The 19696-nt window shown below is 26.3% G+C and overlaps 1 protein-coding gene across 1 annotated transcript in view; it reads right to left on the bottom strand.

Moving 5' to 3' along the window:
• LOC111628692 (glutamate receptor ionotropic, kainate 2-like) overlaps nt 1–19696 on the bottom strand; it is a 258703-nt gene that overhangs the window by 38315 nt on the left and 200692 nt on the right. The gene's annotated exons all lie outside the window — the stretch shown is intronic.

Raw genomic sequence — 19696 nt, 5'->3', positions numbered from 1 at the left:
AGGCCTACGTATTTTGAAATGACCGTAGACGGGATCACATATGTTCTCTTTTGTAGATTGCTCCTGTTTGCGTTAAAATATGTGAAATACGTGGTAGAATAATGAGATAAGGCAATAAAACTCATGGGTGATCTGCCAAGTAAAATATTTTCGGACAGTCTTTCTGTGAGAAAATGGCTCCTGTTTACGTGTTAGCCACGTAAAGAAAATCCGGTTAATTCTACGCGAAAAGCACATTGCTGAGGAGCGAACACGCGATCGGTGTTCAGTGGTTTTTATCCATCCGGCCACTGGTGGGCATGAATACGTTAAATAATGAAAACATTTTAATAATACATCAGTACAAAAACTTAATAGTTTCCATCAAATATTACTTTTTCGGCTATTATATAACAAAGAGAAAAGTATGGCGATCGTCAAAAAATTATCTCATAAGATTTTTACATTTTGGTCATAAGGGACCGCGAAACGTCGAGAAATTAAAAAAATTGGGAATTCTCTGTAAGGATTTTAGTGTATTTTTGTGGAGTGGCATAATTTTTGACCCATTTTGAAGCCTAATAACTCCTGTGCCTTTTGTCAAAAATTTCCGAAATTTTGCAGGGAGAATTGTGTTAGAAGGAATTGTCTCTAGAAATTTTCAGGAAAATCAGACCATTGTTTCGAGAGATATTTAGGCAGTGGTGGCATATCTGAAAAGTTTCTAAGTTCATAAATTTTTACTTTACCAAAAATAAATGTATTTGTTTTGAAAAGTTTTTTCAGACCCCACTTCCAATATTAGCTTTTCTAATGGTTTTTATAACTTTCGCTAGAAAAAAATAAATGAGTTCTAGCTTTTTCAATATGTAAATATTAATAAAATAGTTTTAAGAAATTGATATTTTTCCAATCACCAACGCTAGGTCCGGGGTAAAAATGTGAAAAATTATTTTTTAATGAAATTCTTTTAGATAAATATTTTTGTTATTAATTATAATTTTCATCGAAATTAGAAATAAAAATCTTTTTGTTGAAAAAGTGGGAGAAGGTAATGTTTTTAAAATAGTTAAATGACTCCTATTTTACGAGTAGTCATTCCATATTTTACGTAAATCTGAAAAATTAAAGTTAACGTTAGCGATTGTTAGGAATGAAGACAAATAAAGAATGCCAAAAATTCCAGCAACAACGTTTACAGCTGTTTTTAAACAATGATATTGAAAATACATTCATTCGAAAATCGAAAATCAATTTTGTTTATAATTATTTACTATTGTTATTCTTCAAGTTTTTAAATTTTCTTTAAGATTTTACCATTAAAGAAAATTTACAAGTAAATTATCTTTAATGATTAAAATAACGTAAAACGTATATACTGTATTATAAATATAGATATCCAAACAGTCTAAATTACATAACAAAGTGAGCATTTTCCCTTCCGTTTTTGATGTTTGCTGATTTATCATACAATTTTGATTAACTGAAAATTAAGTATAATGATCAAAAATGTCAAAAAGATGCACACACACTCAGGGAGAAACAGAGAAGTCATACAATACTCAATCTTGAAATTTTAGATTTATTAGTTACTCTTTTTAGGTTTATTGTTGAACTATCTTATGCAAAAGCCTATTCTCTATGCATATTAAAGATAATAACCTTATATTCTTTTGACTTGACATTTGAAATTACAATCAGAAAAACGAATGTTTAAATGTTATGTTGTCTCCTGGTATATTGCAGTAGTATCACTCTGCTGTTATTTCAATTGGAATAAAAGTAATAAGAAGTTTAAGTAAGATTGAAATTCTACACAATCATTATACAGGAGACATAAATAAAATTTAGAGAATGTAATAAATGTCCATTATATATCTTAATGATTTAAAGAAAGACTTAAAGTGACAACGACAATGACTCTTTTGCAATGTAGAAATTCTGTGAATGAGAGAGAAATATTTTTTAAATTGTGATATGAAAATATTATTATCCAATATTATATCAGAAAAACTTAATAAGCAATATAACTATAAAATTAATTACCTGACAACATTGTTAATGTAATAATATTGACAATACAAATCAAGACAAATAATGTAATTTTATTTGGTAATAATGCTATGGAAAATGGTGAATTTGATTGTCCCCCAGTCAGAGAAATTCCTAAGTTTATTACCAAAATAAATAAATAAATTAGTTTATAATAATTTATTTCGTAATAGAAATAGATGTTATTCTCAATCATATTTATCATTTTATTTTGTTTATAGTGTTACTGTTATTAATATAAATAAATAAATTAGTTTCGTAATTATCNAACTTGATTGCGTAATTATTAGCGTAAAATAAACCAAGATTTTCTTCATTATAAGCATGTATATATTACCTACAACTATTTAAATGTCTGATATATTTTGAAAATAACTTACTTTGTTTATAATTATCTGGAAATTTACCATATTCCTTACATTTTTGTACCGTACATTATAATATATGTAATACTGCATATTTTGATTGATTTTTGATAAATGAAGAAGGTATATTATTCACATAATTTTGCATTTGTAAAGTATGTTATCATCTATTCTTATAATATTATTACAGGGAAAAAATCTTGTATACAGGCCTAATAGATATCATAGTTAAGTAAGCAAATAAAATATTTTCGTAGTGTTAATATATACTAATAACAATAAGTTTTATTAATAAATATTTATGATAAAACCTTTATAATTGTAAGATTTTAATTTAACATTTATTATTGTTATACACAAAAAAATAACTTTTGTATTTGCTATTGTGTTCGTATCTGTAATTTGTATTTTCTTGTATTTAACTAAAAATAATGAAATGAAATTAAATTAGTTATAAATAGTAAATAATTAAAGAATGATTAATAAATTAAAACATTATAATTAGATCTAAAATAATTTATATTATAATTAAAATTTTTAATTATTTTTTTATTCTTTAACACACATTTAAATTAGAATAAAAACGAAATTAACTTTTCCGTCTTAGATTTTCCGATTGTATTTTCCGTTAATCCATCGTCTAGCATTGGGCTTATTAATAATCATTTGTAATTACATTTAATCCATACAATTGCATCAGTAATCTTCAATTTGTTGAGAATTCTTTCCAATAAAAAGAACTGAAATTATCAAATCACAACTGTAACTTTTAAAAAAAGGATGAAAATTCATCAAATTTCTAATGAAAGTATCCAGAATTGAATTAAAATGACTATAAAAATCGTTATTTTCGTTAATTATCTCTCATAAAACTTTATTTTCTCATAAGAGTTTTGTCACAAAAATTATCAAAAGTTAAAAATATAGGGAATGAACGATAATCTAAGTAACATGCAAATTAAAATATTTTTAAATCGGTCTTTATATTTTTTAAAACTTACAAAATTATAAATAATTATCATACCTTCTTTTGGACGTATTTTTAGTCATATACATTATTATATTATATATATTTTTTTACATAAAAAACTTTTTCTCTTACCCTATGAATAAATTTGCTAAGAACATCATTTATTCACTATTACTGTTTATACACATTTCTTTACAAGATTACCGTAGTATTCATGCAAGTCTAGTTTCTCTTTAATGGTAGAAGAATAAAGAAAAACACTAACATCACCTTTAATATGGCAAACGTTATACTGTCATAAAACTTTAAAATTTTATTACTGATTGAATTGTGTTATTTACAGAACATGCCAATGCAATATATCAGCCATATTAATCTTTGTATCAAGATTAGAGTGAAAGAGCGAACAATAAAGTGATTATATTAGAGTATAATAATGTTAAAATTTAACATTTAATTAACAGTAATTAATTTAAAAATTAATTACCTATTTAATTAAATATATTTACATTAATTTCTAACATATTTCCAGCATAATATTATAAAATTCATAAACGAATACAATGGATAGAAAGTAATTGTAATAAACATAATTTCCTATATTTATTTAATTATAAAATAAATTATATAAAAAGTGTTTAAATTACAAGAACTATAAAAATAAAGGAAGCTGCAATGAATCCTTTTAATGAGAATTTTTAATTAAAAGTACTAGATTAATCAAATCTAATTAAATTGTGCTTTTTATATGGCTTTTTATAAATTGTGCTTTTTAAACAACAAAGTTCTTTTAAATAAACATCATTAAAATATTTAAAGAGAAATATCTTAATTAAAATCATACTTTTTATTTATAATTAAATAAATAGATTTTTAAAATTTTATTTATTTAAGATTGGCAAATTGTTAAACCATTTTTAAACCAAAAAACAATCACTGGAAAGACATAAATTTAGTGTGAAGTATTGAATATCAAAGGATATATATCAGTATTTCCTTTGATATTTTTGGCTTAACAGATCTGAATTTTAAAAGAATTTCTTAAGAGGAAGAATGATTTAAGATTATTTATACTCGAAACAAATGCATTAAGCAGAGCCAATAAGCATAAAAAGAAAAAGAAATACTTTTTGTTTTGAATCTTACGGATTATATGGACAAACGATAGATCGATTTTCAAAGAAACACAAGTATGCTTTTGTGGAACATCTTCTATCTAAGTAGCTCTTAATCTTAACAAAGTCAAAGAGAATTTGAACTTGCAAAAACGCAAAAAAAAATTTAAAAGGATTTTATTTTAAGTAAAGACTTATAACTTATTTAAAGTATAGAAATCAATATAATTAACATAATATTTACTTCGTTTTCAAAAAAAATATCTCCAATATTTATGCATTTAGTTTATAATTTAAAAGACAAAATTTGAATTCTGACAAAAGTACTTTTAAAATTATAAATAGAAAAGTAAGTTGAGTTATTTTCTAATATAATAAAAATATTGAAAAATATAATGCATTTTAAAAATATTTTTAAATTCAATTCTTTTCACCAACTTTTTGTTTAAATCTAAAATATAAAAATTATCATCTGTTCCCAAGAAATGTCGTTCGATTCCCTGTTTGACATTTCAATGGTGTATCGATTTCGTAATTATCTTTTATGAAGACAGAAAGAAAGAGATATTTTTCTTGTTTCAAAATAATCGTCTTTATTCTATGCTTTATTATAGACACAAATTGTGTCTTTTTTTGTAATCAAATTTTTATAAAAAGTTTAGAACTACATACAGAATTTTCTATAAATAGTAAATTATTTATAAGATTTCTAAACAGTAATTTAAATAATAAAATTTAACGATTAAAAAAATACACTTCAAACAATAGTTTGCAATCATCAAGAGGAAATTATAGGATGTCAAAAGTTTCTTTTTCTTCTTACTACATTTGTCATATCAGTTCTTCCGACACGAAACAGTTTTTCCTTGAGTTGCTATTTTCTAGGATAACAGACCATTTAGATTAGATGAATTGTTGGTCAAATACATGGTCACAACATATAATATATCTTTATATTCTCCCATTTTTCTGTGTGAAAATAGTTGCTTTAATGTAAACATTCGAATAGAAAAGTTTTATTTTCTAATATATCTATACGATATATAATGAGATATTAAAACGATAATATAATGACACTAAGAAAATTTTTTTAATCCCCTCGTGTTGGAACTGTATAAAGATTAAAAGTTATTCTGTACGACGAATGTGAAGTTAAGTAGCTGTAAAAGAATAAATATAACGTCATGATTTTTTTATATATATACTGTGAACAATTGTATAGTATTTCTTTTTCTACAGAGGGTTGTAAACCATGTAATATAACAATTGGATGGATAAAAGATGGCTGTTTCTTAGATATTTAAACGAACCTAATTATTAACTTATACATTGTTTAAAAAATTGACTTTTTAAACTTCAAAGACACATAAAAGAAAAAATACTCTAAGAGCATACAAATCGTTAAAGTATATAGATCCATTATAGTTAGCTATATTTTCTTTCAACTAAAAGGATGAAATCTTAAAAGAAATTATACTAATGTTTTATTTTGCTTATTATCTCACTATTCATACAGTTTTAATTATATTAGAATTAGAATACTATTTAAATTAGAACAGTTATAATTAAATATTCAAGAAGCCTATAGCATATAATTAAATTTTAACACACAATTTAGCATACATTTAATTTTATAGCTCTTATCGATATTCAAAATCAATTCGTATATTGACTCCTAATTACTATTAATATTATAGAAACACAAGTAAAAAATTATAAAATTATGAAAACATATACAAAATAGTATATATAATAAACCTCATTAAAATATTAAATACAAATTTAAAGAATAAGACAATTGACTTTTACATAATTAAAATTTTCAAAATTAAATTAAGAATAAATTAAACTAGAACAGAAATGCACTTTAAATAGATTGAGTTATGAATCTACAAATTCAAATTAATTCATCAAATTAACGGTGTATTAGCAGTTTAAATAAGATTCCGTGTGGCATTACTTAATTAAATAATTTAAAATCTTAAATATAAAAGGCATTGCTGAATAATTTATTAGATATATTCATTTGTAATTGTTCATTTACAAAATTTCTGAAGATATTATTAGTTTCCCGACTGTTATATATAACAGAGGGAAAGTATGGAGCTTGGTCAGAAAATGACATCCTCAAGATTTTTACACTTTTGAAACCAGGAGACCTTGAAATGCTAAGAAATTAAAAATCTCGGAAGTTTATTCTGTATGTATGGATGATAGTGTGTATGTATGTGAGGGACATGATTTTGTTCACTCAATTTGAAGCTTAATAACTTCTGTACTTTTTGTTAAAAATCTCTGAAATTATGCGGTAAGGTTTGCTTATTAGGGATATTGATGACATTAAATTTTGGTGATTAAAGGTTGAGGGAGTGGGAAGATAAAGGAGGTCGTGTCACATCTCCAGTAGGGTCTGACTTAATGACGATTTTACTCATTAGCATCTACATTTTTTTAAAATAAAACCCATGTCTACCCTCAAAATTAAGCTTCTTGCCATTTTATAATAATTAAAAATATAAAAATGTTTTTAAAATAAAATATCGTAACAGATGGCGCCATTAAATATTGCGGGGAAAGTTAAACAAGTCGTTGCTGGATATTTTGTTTACTTGAAAATTATAGCTAAATAAACTAATAATGAAAATAGATTAAACATAATAGTTAATAAATGCTAAAATTATTATACCTAGTGTTTATTTAGTATAATGGAAATATAGAAACAAATTTGGGTCGATTTGCATCATAACGCTGTTGCTAATCCAAAACGCAACGCATTATCCTTACTTAATACAGTATTTATCATACAAACATACTAATTATTGAGCAGGAAGAGCTGTTTGGAAATTTGATATACTGCTAATAAGTACTTCAGTTTGCTATTAATCGCTATTTGTATTAATAATGCTACAGGTTAGGATTGGTTATTATATTTTGATGTTCACGCAAATGTTCTATTTGGAAATAAGTATTAAAAGTTCCTTGGAAATCCTATAATAATGTGAATAATGACAATAGTTTTTAGAAACAACTTCTCAAGCACACATACAGTACTAAACTTTTGTGCCAATTTCAGATAATGAATCTGCATTTTGGATTTCTAATTTCATTTTTCATTATTCTATTTGTGGAATAACTATTTCTGTTATGGAAATAAAAAGTTTAATTAATAAAATAAAATTTTTATTTAAGAAGTTTAAGAATTAGATAGTGCTTTGTATTAGCTAGCTTTTCTTGTCATATTCTAAATATAAAACTATGAATAATGCCTATGAAAACATTACGCGAGAAATGTCTGCATAAATTATTTATCAGGTATACAATACTGCACATAGAAAATATAATTTAATTGTCTCTTTGGTTGTGGTAAACAGATTTCCTAAGATTAATAATGAAAATGATTATGTCTCTTTATTTATTCTATTTAAATTAAATCAAATTTTCTCTATAATTAACAATGTAAAATACATATGAGTATAACAAGTAAAATTGGAATTTGTTTTATCTATTACAAATTGTGATGATAACATATCATTTTTCATGATTTTTTTCTTATCTTAAATAATATAGAAAATAATACTATGTTAAGTATGTTGTTTTTAAATTGTTAAACACTTTTATAGTAAATAAAGTTTAGTTTTTTTAAGAAAACCTTTCGAAATTCAACTTTGATACACATACGTTATTAATAATACATATATATTATATATAGCATTTAAAATTTTTCTTATCAATTCTACTTAATATGATATTCTATTATTGGAAATTTTGCCCATTAACAGAAGAATATACTGTACTTTGTGTTTTGAAAATAAAAAAAGTAAAAGTGTTTGTTTATATATTTATATATAAACAAACACTTTTACTTTTATACTACGTATTTTCCTTTAGCAATATTCAAATTGTAAAAATATAGTGATTTTCATAAAATCCATTTCTTATTTAATTAAGGAAATATACCAAACTTTTGCAAATAAATTACGAAAAATTTGTTTTTTCTTTAAATTTTTGTATATTTATTCTATTAATATTATTAAATAGTTTGTTTTATACGGACAAGTTTCATTTTGAAACAAATCACATGAATTACCTTCGTCATTTATTATAATTAGTCTTTTATTTACATAATCTAAATGTATTTCAGACCATTTATTCTTCTTAATTGATAACTTTTTTCCAGATGGTTTATAAAATTAATAAAATCCATGCCAACAATAGATAAATGACTTACTTGTTAGAATATATACGTGGATAATTTAAATACGGAAATAATTTATCAACAACACCACTTAGGCTATTACATTTTATTTCGAGACAATAACTTATGTGATAAACTTATAATTTTACCACACAAAATCACCAAACCATCAAAATTTTTCTGAGCATTAACTTTTTATTTCACAAACCTTATCAACCTATTTTTAGTATAGTTTATATTGTATTCTAAAACCTATGGATGAACTATACTGAAAATAGGTTGAAAACGTTTGTGAAATAAAAGGGTTATGTTCAGCAAAATTTAGGTGGTTTGGTGATTTTGTGTGGTTTACTCTATCTGATGAGAGAGCTGTGAATAAATTATAATTGTACAATAAACAACAATAACTTCATTAATCTCATAATGACTTAAGAATGGAATAATGGAAGACAATATATCTGTAAGGTACACGATGGACTATTGATTTTTAACCTTTCTAAGATTTTTAGAATTATTTTTTGTTTATTAAAATGTTTGTTAATGAAGAAATTTCCGTAAACAGTATTCAGTTATTTATTGTAATAATTATATCTATGAGTATACATAAATGATTTTACAAAGAAGAAACACGAAATTCAAATTCAAGACATTTCATTTATTAAACTTGTAGGCCTACGTATTTTGAAATGACCGTAGACGGGATCACATATGTTCTCTTTTGTAGATTGCTCCTGTTTGCGTTAAAATATGTGAAATACGTGGTAGAATAATGAGATAAGGCAATAAAACTCATGGGTGATCTGCCAAGTAAAATATTTTCGGACAGTCTTTCTGTGAGAAAATGGCTCCTGTTTACGTGTTAGCCACGTAAAGAAAATCCGGTTAATTCTACGCGAAAAGCACATTGCTGAGGAGCGAACACGCGATCGGTGTTCAGTGGTTTTTATCCATCCGGCCACTGGTGGGCATGAATACGTTAAATAATGAAAACATTTTAATAATACATCAGTACAAAAACTTAATAGTTTCCATCAAATATTACTTTTTCGGCTATTATATAACAAAGAGAAAAGTATGGCGATCGTCAAAAAATTATCTCATAAGATTTTTACATTTTGGTCATAAGGGACCGCGAAACGTCGAGAAATTAAAAAAATTGGGAATTCTCTGTAAGGATTTTAGTGTATTTTTGTGGAGTGGCATAATTTTTGACCCATTTTGAAGCCTAATAACTCCTGTGCCTTTTGTCAAAAATTTCCGAAATTTTGCAGGGAGAATTGTGTTAGAAGGAATTGTCTCTAGAAATTTTCAGGAAAATCAGACCATTGTTTCGAGAGATATTTAGGCAGTGGTGGCATATCTGAAAAGTTTCTAAGTTCATAAATTTTTACTTTACCAAAAATAAATGTATTTGTTTTGAAAAGTTTTTTCAGACCCCACTTCCAATATTAGCTTTTCTAATGGTTTTTATAACTTTCGCTAGAAAAAAATAAATGAGTTCTAGCTTTTTCAATATGTAAATATTAATAAAATAGTTTTAAGAAATTGATATTTTTCCAATCACCAACGCTAGGTCCGGGGTAAAAATGTGAAAAATTATTTTTTAATGAAATTCTTTTAGATAAATATTTTTGTTATTAATTATAATTTTCATCGAAATTAGAAATAAAAATCTTTTTGTTGAAAAAGTGGGAGAAGGTAATGTTTTTAAAATAGTTAAATGACTCCTATTTTACGAGTAGTCATTCCATATTTTACGTAAATCTGAAAAATTAAAGGTAACGTTAGCGATTGTTAGGAATGAAGACAAATAAAAAATGCCAAAAATTCCATCAACAACGTTTACAGCTGTTTTTAAACAATGATATTGAAAATACATTCATTCGAAAATCGAAAATCAATTTTGTTTATAATTATTTACTATTGTTATTCTTCAAGTTTATAAATTTTCTTAAAGATTTTACCATTAAAGAAAATTTACAAGTAAATTATCTTTAATGATTAAAATAACGTAAAACGTATATACTGTATTATAAATATAGATATCCAAACAGTCTAAATTACATAACAAAGTGAGCATTTTCCCTTCCGTTTTTGATGTTTGCTGATTTATCATACAATTTTGATTAACTGAAAATTAAGTATAATGATCAAAAATGTCAAAAAGATGCACACACACTCAGGGAGAAACAGAGAAGTCATACAATACTCAATCTTGAAATTTTAGATTTATTAGTTACTCTTTTTAGGTTTATTGTTGAACTATCTTATGCAAAAGCCTATTCTCTATGCATATTAAAGATAATAACCTTATATTCTTTTGACTTGACATTTGAAATTACAATCAGAAAAACGAATGTTTAAATGTTATGTTGTCTCCTGGTATATTGCAGTAGTATCACTCTGCTGTTATTTCAATTGGAATAAAAGTAATAAGAAGTTTAAGTAAGATTGAAATTCTACACAATCATTATACAGGAGACATAAATAAAATTTAGAGAATGTAATAAATGTCCATTATATATCTTAATGATTTAAAGAAAGACTTAAAGTGACAACGACAATGACTCTTTTGCAATGTAGAAATTCTGTGAATGAGAGAGAAATATTTTTTAAATTGTGATATGAAAATATTATTATCCAATATTATATCAGAAAAACTTAATAAGCAATATAACTATAAAATTAATTACCTGACAACATTGTTAATGTAATAATATTGACAATACAAATCAAGACAAATAATGTAATTTTATTTGGTAATAATGCTATGGAAAATGGTGAATTTGATTGTCCCCCAGTCAGAGAAATTCCTAAGTTTATTACCAAAATAAATAAATAAATTAGTTTATAATAATTTATTTCATGTTAATTTTGTAATAACTTTCTTAAACTTGAATTATTAATTTTTCCTTAACATTCAAAATTAGAAAATTACTGTTGTTTGTTGACTCAAAGATTATGTTAATGTCGTTTTGTTGAATGTTATTCACAATAATAATCTTTTCGTGAATAACATTCGAAAACATTTTTTCGTCACAATGCACTTTAGTAGTGTTTTGCCCCTGTACATCATACTTTTCTCGTTAACAATGAAATCATGCAGGTTATGTATCTAACTCCGTTCAGGAGAAAATATTTGCATTAAAATAACGTGACTTCCAGCCCAAAGCGAAAGTTCGTATATAGTTAATCAGGGCATCCTGCCTCTAAACTTTCCATATCTGGTCTTGACTTTTATCTATCTAACACCGTTGACACTTCTCGAGATTAAGGAAAAACAGACAGTATGAATTTATAGGTCTACAATTTTTTAAAATTGCAGCCCAAAAAACAATGGCAACAATATTATTAAAATAAAAATATTAAAATCATAATAATAATTAAAGTATCAACGCTATCCGAAGTGATTTGTAGCAATCCAAATGCAACAGATTTTGTCAACCGACGTTTTGTGACATGCGGAAGCGGTTTTTACTGGAAACAATTTACTTCCTAAACTTACAACTACAAGACTTGTGGCTTTGTATGAAATATGTGGCTATCAGTAACTGTTGCATTTGGATTTCTCAACACTTGTATATATGTCAACAGATTCACTTATTCATCCAAACTAAGATTTTTTGTGTGGCTCTACAGCCACATTTATCTATGGTTCATCTTTTATTACACGAGACTAGTCTCACGAGTCGTGTGACTTAATCCATTATTGTCTAGAAATATCGGGAAGGAATGTTGAACAATTTTATTGTTTCGCAACTGCATTAGGCACAATGTTTGGCATCGAGTATTTTTATGCAAGAGTGTGGCGTCTACGTATTGGACAGTGTGTACGACAATTGCTGCAGCAACATTTCACTGAGAACAATGAGATTAGTTGCTCTTTTCTTTCAACGTAGCCACTTTATCTATCAGATCATAACCGTTGTGCTTTCTGGGGCTGAGATCGTGTCTCTAACATGGCAACCTTGAAAAGTAGAGTTACACTACATACGAGAAGCAACACTAAAGATCAGTTATGTTTGGCAATGAAAAACATAGTACATCTACTACAGGTTTTATTACTTCAAAAGAGCATCAAGCAATATCGGTTGCACTGTTTAAATCGCTTCTTTCTCTCTGCAATTAGTTTAAATAATGGAGACAATAAAATATCTTAAACGAAACATGTATTTTGCGCTTGAATTATTTCATTGTTTCTGTCATGCAAACTTCTGATTGCCAGAACCAACAGTCGATAGTCTAAGAACTCATTTTTTCGTGGAACAATACGTTTAGGAATTAAGATTTTTCACGAGCAAAATCGTTTCCTCGTGTCCTAAAATGTCAGAATACAAAATTTGGTTGCGTTTGGACTGCTACAGATCCCTCCAGACAGCATTAAATAAGGTACATTAATTATTTTCACACTGTATTTCATTCAATAGAAATGACCACATTTATAAAATATTCAGTTTCGTCGGTAAATTCAAACGTCTAATGTGTGGCAACGCAACACATTAGACGTCTTTTTTTAAGGGAAACTGGCCTCTATTTAGGAGTTATAAACGTGGAGAAAATCCAGAAAACTCCACGTCCGAGCGAGGCGCCAACCCACGACCGAACTCCAGTATTCAGGGAACGAAGACAGCTTGGCCACTGGTGGGTGCGAAACTGAAAAGAACGTGAAACCGTGAAATAAGAAATAGAAAAAAATAGAATCTGAAATATTTTAAAAATAATTCATAGGTAATTCACATTTTCCTTTAATATCAAATGCTTGAATTACCAATATAAATGAACATAACGCTTCTCCTCTGCAGAGAATAACAAGGCTGTTTTCAATGCTCATTGCAAGTTTGCCCAGGCACAAAATGAATACGGATGGACGATGAATTAACTCAAATTTATCGAATCTATCAAAATTTTGAATATACGCAAATGGATTTACAAACTAAAATGAATTTATTTGTAAGCAGAACAAGCGTCTGCTTAGAACTCGACTACAGAAAAATCTATAAATCGTTCTGCGAATTTATAAGCTCATATTAAGAAACAAAAAGTAAGTAGGCCGGATGGCCGAGGTCAAGGAATCCCCAGGAAGTTTTCGGGGTGGTCCGTTCGGATATGTCGGGCCTCGTCCCTCATCACCCGGTCGCCCCATTAGGCCTGGCCGAACCCATAATTGGGCTTGCTATAAGAGGCCTTCTTAGTGCCCACAGGGCGGAAAGAGTAAAAAAAAGTAAATTCAAAAAGTAAAATATTAATTTATTAGTTATTATAATTTAAATAGTAGATGATAATTTCAAAACGAAAAACATAAGTGTACAACAGCTGCTTGAGCTAGTAAATAATGCAAGTTTAAGTATTTAAATCATTTAATTTAGTTATAATATTCTTTTAATAGATTTTAAATACTTCTATATAATAATATTCGTATTTTGTTACTATTTTTATGTTAGTGGTAGTGTAAATTATTTTTATTATTAAGGTAGCACACATAGTTCAGAAGGCAACGTGATTGAATTTTTTTTCTAAGATCACCGTAACGAACTGGCATCTTTGTAAAAAGCAAAACTAATCAGCTGAGAACTTCACTTACTCTACCTTTAGTGAAAGTTTTAACTTGGTAACTAATACATACATTCTACAATCATTTTAAAATGTATTTTCCAACACAAAAATATTGAATAACGTTATGCGACAAAAGCAATTAACAAGTTAAACAGTTTTACAGTAATCAAGATTTATCTCGGGCATTCCGTTTTAGACAATACAAAATTTTTTGGAATGTAAGATTGTGAAAGAAAACCTCATTCTAAAGGATGAAGCACTGCACAAATTGAGGAAAATGTGACAAAAGTGAAGATTCTCATTGGATCTGATCGACGTTTGCAAGTGAGAATGATTGCTGATGAGTTAAAATTAAATCGTCAAACCGTTCATATCATTCTGACCGAGGATCCAAAGAATCTCACTGAGAGATTCTTTGGATTCCTCTTTGGACCTTCTTTGAAGAAAGATAACCAACAGCCTGTTTGTCTTGGCCTTCTCTAGCGTGTTGAAAATGACACAAACTTTCTCAAACAATGACGATAAATTCCATCTTGAAAGCAACGTCAAAGTGAGTAGTAGTACGCAAGAAACTCACCACTTTCAATGAAAGCATGAAAGAGCAAAACCAAGACCAAGTAAATGCTCATTTGTTTGTTTACATATATTTGAGATATGTTCTTCAAAAATATGTCGTCCATAAATCAATAAAGGACCGAACAATAGTAAATTATTAAGTCCTTCAAACATACTAAAGGGTGAGAATTTGTGAGGTCTTTTTAACGACTCAGAAAATGGTCATTCTTTCCGGTCTGAGGTTGCTGATTTATGGATGCTTTATCATGATAACGCCTTTTTGTCACACCGCATTCTCTCTGAACGAGTGTTTGGCTTACAATAGTATTCTCGTGGTAACACAGCATCTTAGTTCCCTGACCTGAATTTATGTGATTATTTCCCGTTTCGAAATATCTTAACTTACTTTCGTGGTCACCATTTTGGAACTGATTTTAGGCATTTTTTTCCAGAAGTGGAAACGATGCCTTTACATTAGTGTATACATTAGTATTTAAAGAAACTATTTTCACGTAGCTAAAGTTAATTTGAAATGAAGTTGATGACAAACATTCTTACAGATTCAGTCTCATTACTTTCTAGACAAATCTCACATCTATTTACCAATAATAAATATGTGAAACATGTCTTTATAATTGTATAGATCATTTAAATCATTTAAATTACACATCTTAAGAGTCCTTAACTGTTATTCCGCTTAAAGTTCTGAACTCTAACGCCTAACAGTGTTCATAAATAAAAATTTATTGTGGATACAAATCCAAATCTACTATAAAAATCAAAATTTTAGTGATAAGAATTAAATTTACAAAGTGGCTATTTATACATTTGATATGTATACTCAATTGGCTATTTAACCTTTTTAAAGCCATGACGTAAAGATGACAGTTTTAATGTTATTTATAATTTAGGATATCCCAAATTTCGATTATCGATATCCTAATTATAATATCGATTATCGGAAAATGAGAATTAAAAATAGTGGTGTTGAGGAAAATCTTGATAGCGAAATATCAAAATTTTAAAATACATCGGTGTAAACATGTTCATGTTCATTTTGGAATTGTTTTAGTGCACCATGTCGTCATATTCTTATGATAAGAAAATATAATAATTTGGACATATTTTCAAAAACTTGCTTTCATGCAAGATATATTATTTCAATTGAAAATGCACTAAGTATGGATACAGATGATGTAAATGTAGACATCGATGATCATATTGAAGATGAAACTTTTACTGATGATTTTGATTGTCCCAACAAAATATTATCAGATAGGGAAAAATTTTAATACGGCACTGACGATAACTAATAATATTGCAGATACTTTGTATAATTATGGAATGCAAACCTTCAATAAATATGTAGAGGAATTAAAAGTAATAGAAAGCAATGCAAGAAATGGAATTTCTCTTTTTGAACATGAGATTAGTGGGCTTAGTACAATTGAACCAAAAGAACCTGAAGAACAAATTCGGTCTAACAACGAGCCCTGTTCAAATCAATCAAATAAAAACTAAAAATTCAAAACTAAAATTAAATCTAAAGGACGTCCGAAGAGAAGGACTAAGCAGACCACTTTTACAAAAAAAAAAAAAAATTAAAATACAGAATAAAAAAAATATATTTATTTTACTCTATAGGTATACCTATCAATCTACTTTAAATTTCATTACCTATATTTCACTGATTTAATGATACTTCATAGTTTATGGATTGCTTTATTGAACAACATCGAAATTGAACTTTAATAAATAAAACTATAATTATTTATAATTGTGTAGTTATTATCAAAATATTAATTGTAATAAAATCGCATACAGTCAGTATCCGACCGGAATATAGGAACACACAGTCAGTATGTATAAATAGCCACGTCCTTAAATTTAATATACGATTTCTTACTTTCTCTATCTCCAGGTAAATTTGATATAATCTGAAATAAAATAATGTTTTTTTTTCTTTTCTAATGAATACCCTGTATAAATTAAATATTCTGAAGATTTATTTAAGATATATAATCACAAAAATAAATATTTCTGCAAAGTCATTAATAGTTATCAATACGTTTATATATATTAATCTAAATTGTTAATAAAGAAAATAATTTAAATATTATAAAAAAATATTTTGAAAGAAAAATTTATCCAAATGTATTTCGCAAATGTATTAAATATCACGTAATATTTTATGCACAAAACTATCATTCAAAGTACTTTACAGTTTTTTTATAATATAAAATAAAATTTAAAAAATATAGATAATTTGTTTTTAACATTCTTCAAATCTTACGTTTTATTTTTGTACACGTTTACACTTTTCATTCGTTAACTTTACAAGGAAACTGGGAAAATATATTGCTGATAAATTCAGCCCGAAATGATGATTTATTACACTATAAATGATTCTGCAGTGTAATTATAATTCAGTTGTAATTAGGAATAAATTAAGTGGAAAGTCTATTTTTCATTAAAACAATAGTGAATTTCTAATAGAATTTATTTAAATAGTTTTCTAAATAAAATAAAAAAACATCTAATATTTAATTATTCCATCTAATACCCAAATATTGAATCACTCATACAGAAGAATAAAATATTGTTTAAATAATATTTCAATTTTCTATATGAATAAATTTTGTTTAGAACGTACTCATATACGATTTTATCTGATATTTATACTCACGAGTTTCTGCATTGGAAAAATAATAAACTAATCAAAAATATATTTTTTATCTGGCATACTATATATTGTAATTCGATATTTTATTGAATGCTGTTTGTGTTTGCAACGATGTTACTGAAAATTCAGCATTTTTATTTTTTTTTCTATTCGAAAACGACTGGGAATAGCATGTCTGAAAAACGAAAATAAAACAAAGAGAATTTATATCATGACTATTGGACTAAGAAGTGCAAAGTCGCGTAAATAAAAACAAATAGCAACGTTAAATTTGTCAGGTAGTTGCGTCGAAACTGTTATTTGTCTTCCATTTAAGAGAAAGCAAATCGTAGTATCGAATGTAAATATACAAGAAAAACGGACACAAATCTATAAATTATGCTGAACAGTGTTCAAAAGCGAAATAAAATCTCAGATCTGTGCACCTGTGATATATAAAAATTATTGAAATAAATCTAATATTCCTCAATATATATTAAATCTAAAAAATATTCTTTATTTATTTCGTAAAAATTACTTTAGTTTCTACTTTAGCTTCTATACATAAATTGGCTATAAATAATAAACAAATTAAAATACGAGACTTATAATATATGTATTAAAATATACAGTGCTAAAAGATAATAATTAAGTCAGTCATTTTTAATTAATTATTTTTTAAATTAAAACATGAGTGACTCAATTTTAAAATGAATAAATCTACTGTAATTATTTTTTAATTTAAAATTATTAGATTAAAGTAGCATATTTTTACTTTTTTCCAATAATATATTAAGTTTTCACTGCATTATTTCTCTGAGATATAAAATAAAAATTCAATCTATTGATCTATTGACAAAATTATGTTAATAGGGAGAAATCTTGTCCTCGTAAAGGTTTGTGAAATACGTCAAAGAAAATAACAAAATACAATAATGGAAATCCTGCAATGAAAAGCAGCAACAAATGACTGAACAAGAATAGTCCATTCAGAATCAAATGACCCTATAAGAAACCCTCTTAAGATTGTGATAAAGTTCTATCAGATGCAAGTGACAGAATACTCTACTAGAATGAAAAATAGTTGCCATATTAATTACTACGCATTTAATAAAATACCACTTACCACGTAAAGTTTTGAAGTTTCACAATCGAGAGTATCAAATTTTCTTTAGAGTATCATGAGTAACAATTTGTTGTAATTAAATATAAAACAGTCTATTAATATTAGAGAAAATATTTAAAATTAATATATACAAAGAAAATTGTATTTTACAAGTTTATTTAAGATTAAAATGTTTTATTTAAAAATTAATGTTTTGCTACATAATATAGCACATTTTTAATATATTTTTTTAAAGAGAAAAATTCGACTTATTTGTTTTTATATAGTATCTAAAGCGTGATTCCTAGAAAATTTTATAGAAAAATCGAAAAATCCTTTTTTGTTGTGAAGGCCATCTAAGAAAAATTTATTGGTCGTTTCAATAAAGACATGAAGTAAAGAAGGCCGAGACATCAAATTCGATAGATGTTCCTTTCTGTCACTATTCTCTGTTACATATCACTTAAGAAAGAAAAAAAGATAACAGCGAAGTGTCAAATGAAGCAGTTCCCTACTTATAAGAAATGATAGTATTTTTACAGTTTGCCATTGCTTAACTTTATCGTAATTTCGAAAAAATAATTAATATATTAAACAGATACATTTATAAAATAAAAAAAACATAACTGAAGTAATACAGGAATAAAGTAGTTAAATAATTCGAACCATCGTGCATATTTACATAAAAATGATCTAAAAGTATAAAGAATACGGAATAAAATATTCTAAAATATATTTAACTCTCAAGAGTAAAAACGATTTTTTCTATTTTACAGTATTTTCACTTTAAATTATTCATTATTGGACTATATTTTAACCCTTTTATGACGGTAAGGTAAATATTGAAGTGAATATCGTTTCTTGGCTCTCTTAAATATCATTATGTAAGACACAGGAGAGGAGTGATATGATACTCTAGAGAATAACTCGATTTCACTTCTAAATGAAGATTTATTATTGATTGAAGAATTTGATAAAACGTATAGCGAAAAGCTTTAAAAATATAAAATTTAATCTACTGTATAAATAATATTGGATAAATTTGAAATAAATCTTAATATTAAATATTTTTGAATACTTATATCTCTGTTTTTACGTATATTTAAAAAATTAGGCCTATATATATATATATATATATATATATA

This window comes from Centruroides sculpturatus, unplaced genomic scaffold (assembly GCF_000671375.1).
Source record: "Centruroides sculpturatus isolate CEXI.00-Female unplaced genomic scaffold, Cexi_2.0 scaffold30, whole genome shotgun sequence".
NCBI classification, from domain to species: domain Eukaryota; kingdom Metazoa; phylum Arthropoda; class Arachnida; order Scorpiones; family Buthidae; genus Centruroides; species Centruroides sculpturatus.
Note: the sequence above shows the minus strand (reverse complement) of the source record. Positions and strands in the feature narration are given on the sequence as shown.